Source organism: Harpegnathos saltator, unplaced genomic scaffold (assembly GCF_003227715.2).
Source record: "Harpegnathos saltator strain DR-91 unplaced genomic scaffold, Hsal_v8.6 scaffold839, whole genome shotgun sequence".
NCBI lineage: Eukaryota > Metazoa > Arthropoda > Insecta > Hymenoptera > Formicidae > Harpegnathos > Harpegnathos saltator.
In genome coordinates, this window is record NW_020230692.1 from 704,859 (window position 1) to 711,695 (window position 6,837).

General features: G+C 39.1%; 1 long non-coding RNA gene across 1 annotated transcript; it reads left to right on the forward strand.

Moving 5' to 3' along the window:
- Positions 1-978: 978 nt before the first annotated feature.
- LOC112590507 (uncharacterized) lies at positions 979-3,324 on the forward strand. The gene is made up of 3 exons (XR_003114268.1): positions 979-2,319; positions 2,775-3,175; positions 3,243-3,324. It is a non-coding gene; the product is annotated as an uncharacterized LOC112590507 (long non-coding RNA).
- The last annotated feature ends 3,513 nt before the right edge of the window (positions 3,325-6,837 follow it).

The following is a 6,837-nucleotide window of genomic DNA, read 5'->3' on the forward strand; positions in this document are numbered from 1 at the left end:
AGGTGAACAAATGCCGCTTTGTATAAATAAGAGAGAATAAATAAAGGATTATTTTGTAACGTCGGGGAGATAAAAGCGCGGTGAAAAACGATTTTCGCGAGAACGAGCGGGACAGCGGAGGAGGGGGGGGGTCTCCGCCGCTCTCTCGTCGCCGGGAGACGCTCCTGCGCGTTACTTCGCAATCTGATTTCACAAATTGAGGCCGCGAACACGGCGGCGTTTGATTAGGAATTGTAATGATACGGTTAGCGCGCGCGCCTTATTCAGGCTTTGCGATTCATAATTCCACGTTGTTCGCTCTCGCGGTGGCTTTCATGGCGCGCGAGTAGCGGCGGTCCGGCGTCCTCCGGCTGGACAGTGGATCGCTAATTGCTGATTGATCGTTTCTGAATAACGCAATTAACCGAGCGAGAAGCCCGAGCGCGATTGCACGAGAATATCGGGAGGATTGCGAAAAGGGTGCTTTAAGCCGGCGACGCAAGACAGGAGTTGCCTCCGCAATAGCCGGCGATAATCAATTTCTGCATAATCCTCGCGCGTACATAATCTCGCCGGTTTCGTCACTTTCGTCCTAGTGCGCAAGTTATCGGCGAATATATCGTCGCAATTATAGGATCCCCGCTAATCGACTCGCGTGAGAAGGGAAGAACGGGAGAGAAAAAAGGGACAGGTGAGGAGTGTGTACTCGCGGAGGAGAAATTCTCGAATTACGCCTTTGTAACCGCGCGAGCGGGAGAGAGAGAGAGAGAGAGAGAGAGAAGCGTCATTTATTGAGCGCTCTGGGACAAAGTCCCCTCAAGCGCGAAGGCAGAAATTACAAAATAAAAGAAAATTAAAAATATAGTTTACAAGAAAAGTAGATAATTAACACTGATATACAAAATGAAGAAATTAATATAAAAAAATATAAAATAAAAGTATACAAAAGAGGGAGAGAGTGAGAGAGAGAGAGAGAGAGAGAGAGAGAGAGAGAGAGAGAGAGAGGGAGGGAGAGAGAGCGCGGCCACGCTGCGTTGTTATACTTAGATTGAGTTGAGATTATCCGATATATATCGAAGGATTCGGAGGAATCATCCCTGACGTAACGTGACGCCCGAGCGCTAGAAAACCGTGAAACGGATCGGGCCACTCGACGACTCGGGAGCGTTCTCCCGGCGCCCGGCCTGGGGGCGTGAGAGGGTGAGCGAAACGAAGGGCAGAGAAAATGAATAAAGGAGGTTCTGGCTGCGGCACGTGCGAGGGCTACCGACCGCAAAAGAGGCGGCTTATATTATTATAACGTGGCCAGGTGGGCGAGACCGTCTATTGGCGGCGCTAACGAGGGATCGGTAATTATTACCCACGACTTAACTCCTAGCTGCGCGTGCAAAGACCTTTTATTGCTCGACGGCTCGCACACCCTCCTTCGCCGAGCCGATCTACCACGCGGGGGTTGCGTAACGCGCCCACCCCTGCGCGGTTGTCAATTTGAGAAATATTTGCACGGCCGTGCGCGAATTGTGCTCGTCGGGTCGCCGGCCGAACTTCTTCAAAGCGCGCTCCAGGTCGCTGCAGTTATATATATATATTTTTTATATAAATATATATTTTTCCCGGCTTCGTGCCGCGTCCATCTTGGATTTGCTCTCGACGTTTCGTGAACATCCAGTTCGCTTCTTCAGCCAGAGAGCAACAGCCAGAAACTCTGAAAAACTCTTCGAAAGTTTCTGGGTGTTCCTCTTCCCGAGGAAGTGAACTGGAACGAAGAAAGAGAGAGAAATCCGAGATGGACGCTGTTGCACAAGCCTGAAAGTTGGATGAAATATACCTTTTCTCCTTCCAACGGGATACGCGCGATCTTTTTCGACACTCCTCTTTCGCCGAATCTCGAAACATGCGCAACTGATAACTCCGACATCCGAGCAGTATGCGTCTTGGCAGTTTATCGCTTTACAATTCAACGCACGGCGAAGAAAATTAGTAGCTTAATTTGGCATATATTAAGGCGTACCGAGATGCATTTCGCTTTGTGCGCCGCTTATCACTCACGCACAACTGCGGCGGTCGGAACGTATATTACACGACTCTCGAGATTTGATGGAGTTGTTGACCCTTGTTAATATATCTGCGTGTGCCGCAACGATTATACACTTTCAGCGCATTAGTGTGAAAGCACGTTTACCTGTCCGGTCAAGGTGGACGATCCATCATCGTGTCAACGGACCATTATAATGTAGCAAGTATTTTATAGGTTTTTTCATATCTCGGATTCCCCCACGGAATCTTTCGCAGTCGGCAGATAACGTCCACGAGATGTATGAGAATTGAACGAGGGGTTCCGTAAGTTGAATAAATAAATTAAGAAACGAATAACGTTGTCATCATTTCTCCCCGCTGCGACAATATCGAGATACAGTCTGTTCAATAAGAAAGTGATATTTTTGTAGAAAATTATAGTAACATCATCTACCTTATACCGTTTGAATCTTGAATCTAACTTCTTTTGCGCAATATCAAAAAGTTGCACTGAGTAGTCATTAAAAGTAAACATTATTTTTAAGAAAATAAGTGTAAAATATTTGAAGCGTTAGGAGGCGATTTTTCTTATTAACCATTTTAAAGGACCAAAATTAACAATCGCGACAACTGCTAAAGCAATTAAAAAGTCAGAGGCTTTCGTAAGGAAGTGAGTAAATAAATTCAAAACTACTGGAAATGTTGACGACCTGTCAGAAAGAGGGCTGTCTCATACAATGACTCCGAAGGAGAACAAAGCGATCTTGTGTCTTTTTCAGACGAATCCCAATCTTACCCTGCGTTAGGCCCAAATAAAACTCCGCTGAGAAGGTCAACATATTTCGCTTAATACCATCAGAAGCCGCCTGCATAAAAATGATGTGGCATCACCACATTTCGGTCCACCATGAAGAAACCACTGCTGTCAGAAAAGCTCGAAAATGGGATAATTATGATGGATTGGCCGGTATTCTCTCCAGACGCAAATCCCATCGAAAATGTGTGGTCATACCTTAAGATGAAACTTAAAGGAAAGCGTGTCTTCACTTTTAAGCAGCTGTGCATAAAAATAAAAACAATATGGCGTTCTTTGCCAGAATACGCCGAAAATCTGGTCAAAAATATGCAAAAACGGTGCCAAGCAATAATTGATAATGGAAGCGACTGGATCAAATATTAGGTAATTGCGCATTACTAAAAATCTTCTATTTTCATTTAAAAAAACCACTTAACTTTATCCTTTTCAGATTATCACCAACGCTTTCTTGTTGGACAGATTGTATGTGTGTAAACTTTTTTTTATAAATCCTAATCTAACCTGAACCAACCTTGGGCTATAATTTGGTTACATAAAAATGTATGTATTGATCTCTCTCTCTTTCTCTCCCTTTTCACGCGACTCGCACAATAAATAAATAATACTTTATGGCTAAGAAGATTTCGAGTGGATAAGATGGTTCAACCTCGTCAGACGTTCCAAGGGAAAAAGCCGAAACGAATGTTTGCTTGTTTTTTCAACCTAATGCTCCATACCTAAACGCTTGGCAAATCCGTTCCCACTGATAAATCTTTGTAAAATCTAACGAACATGAGAAAGGATGATTGACTCCAAGCTGTCGGCGCCTCCATTGTTGTTCCTCTTGACAGGACTTTTCCGCTCAGCGGCAGAGCCGTCAAACTAGGGTTGCCAGATTTGTAAGTTGCTAGGGAAGGACGACCGACAATTTTGGTGAACAAAAAGAAAACCTGTCGGGTGGAATAAGCCTGTCATCTTTCCGAACGTCAAATTTCACCTGCACAAATTACACATTTCGTACATTTTACATGTATATTTTAAATGTATATACATGAAAAAAGTATTCTATTTGTAAATTGATTTGTCCAATAATCTCATATTCTAAGCGAAGTCTTTTACAGAAAAACAATTCCTATTTCGATAAAGTGATTAAAGTAAACTATTCATCTAAAATTTATTAGATATTATTCTAACTGTTTTCCTCTTATTTCAAGAGAATTTCCTCTTATATCAATTAATTTTCCTCTTATATGAAGAGGAATATGTCGATTTGAATGTCGGCTTCTTTTGTTCACAACGGCGCTGTGGCTTGAGTAGCTGCAACGCTTCTCCAATCATCTGTGTCGGCGCATTCCCACTCCTCAGATTTCTGTCATTAATAATTCGATAATTATTGCGAATCTCGCAAAACGGTATGAGACTTTTATGTTTGTCTTAACCTAATCTACCTTCACACTTCGGCTTGGCAGCAAATTACCGGACACCCTATATAGTGGCGTGCAAAAGTTTCGAGCTACAGTGTCTTTTTAAGATACATGACAATATATTGATTTACTCTAAAAATTAATTATATAAAATAGTTGACATACCATTCTTACAAATAATAGTACAGTTAAAAAATTTTGAAATTACATAGTTTCTAATTATTTAGTCATATAATATTTAGTCATATAATATTTAGTCATATAATATTTAGTCATATAATATACATGTGTTCAAAAGTATTGAGCCGTATTCTTGTTGTGACTTTATGAGCCCGGTTTGTTTACGTTTCTTATGAAACTCTTTCGTAAATATTTACTTTAACTAAGGTTCAATCTATTGTCTACCGCAATGTCGAAACATACAAGCCTTCAGTTACGCGAAGCCGTGATTAATCTTTCTCAACAAGGAAAGGTTTCTCGCGAAATTGCTAATTGTTTATTAATTGATAAAAGTACTGTAAATAGGATTATTGCTAAATATAAGTTAACGAACTCTCTAGCTGATAAACCACGAAACGGTAGACCTCGCAAAACTACAAAGCGCGTCGATAAAATGATTAAAAGAAAGTCGATAGCAGATGTTAGAAAAACTGCCATGGATATTTCTCGAGAACTACGAGAAGAAAATCTTGCTAATATTAGTCGAAGTACAATATCTCGATGTTTAAAGAAGTAGGATTTTTAGGACGTGCTGGTGTAAAAAAAACCATTAATTAATGCAAAAGATAAGAAAGCTCGATTAGATTTTGCAAAGAAATTTGAACATTGGACTGAAGTTGATTGGCGAAAAGTACTTTTCTCTGACGAGTCAAAGTTTCAGTTATTCGGAAGTGACGGTAGAAAGTATATACGACGTCCAACAGGCACAAGATATAACTCAAGATACCAAATTCCTACCGTAAAACATGGTGAAGATAACGTAATGGTTTGGGGATCATTTTCTTATATGGAGTTGGCCCATTAGTTGAGATCACGGGTATTATGGACGCTATAATGTATCGAGATATATTGACACAGCATATGCTGCCATATAACTCGAAACATGCCACGTGGTTGGATTTTCCAACAAGATAACGATCCCAAACATTCATCAAAACTAATAAAAGAATTTTTCATCGTGAAAAGAATGCGAGTTCTTGACTGGCCCTCGCAATCGCCGGACTTGAATCCTATTGAGCATTTGTGACAAGAACTCAAACTACGTACAGGAAATAAGAAACACTCCAATAAAGCTGAATTGTGGCAAGATTTGCAAACTCATTGGCAAAATTTACCTCAAGATCGCATTTCTAATTTAGTAGCGTCAATGCCTCGCCGTTGTGCTGCAGTGATTGCTTCATGGCATGAATGGCATGGCAACAAAGTATTAAGTTTAAAAAAACGTTGACAACATTTTCTGTTATTATTTTTCAATAATATATTTTTCTTATGAATAAGAAAACTTTTTGGCGCAGTACTTTTGCACTGTTTGTAATAAGACATTGTGTAAAAATAAAGTATTTAGAATTATTAAGAATTATTAATTTGTAAAGTTTATATAATTGTAGGACAAATAAATACATTTTGTTTATATATATGATTAAAGTTTTTAGCGCTCATTATGAAATGAATATATAATAATAATTGTGTGGCTCAAAAGTTTTGCACGCCACTATATATGATTTTTCGCTATACTTTATAATAATTTTTTTCAAATTAACTACTATAACCAGTAAGAATAAATAATAATTCTCTTAAAAAAGATTAAATAATCTATACATAAGAAGAAAGTTATATTAAAATCAATAAGATTTGCATTATACATATAATGTATAATCCCTCTAACTTTAAGAATGATGTATTTATAATATTTTCCTCTTAATCTTAGAGGAATCCTCTTGAGGCTACATATAAGAATCCTCTAAAATTTAGATGATTCGGTTGTTCTGAAATTACTTTTTTTGGGTGTTCAATTCAGACTTAACTCTTAAAGGCTACCATGGATGAAATTTCCATGAGAATTTTTGATTTTATTAAAAGAAACGTAACTACACCTACAATACCAATTTTGTTTTAATTATTCATACTATCGACAGAGACAACTATTACAAGTATGGTAAAACAGATCAGTTCTCGCGTAAACTTTGTTACGAACCTAACAAGAAAAGTTAACTTGCGATGACATTTGATGGTAGCTTTTAAGAGTTAAGGTGGATTTTTAAGTCATACGAGTGAATATTTTCGTCGATTTGAATCTGTTGGACGAGACACATCATACAGACTCACTTTAATTTCCAACGAAGATGCATACGATTCGGGCAAGGGGAATTCACTCGATACGAGGTGATGTCTAATAGAACTGGAGCCAGAGGTATACAGATCTATATACAGGGTGTCTCATTTTAATAATGCACCTCAATTATCATTGCAAAATGTGCTCGGATGGAAAAATGTTTTAGACAAAATAGGTTGTATGGCTGCGAGAGGGATATAAGATGGTGCCATTAGTGCGACCTTGAATAGTTGCTTAAAAGTCAGGTGAAAGTCACCTTCAATTTCTTAAATGGAACCATCTACTTTTCA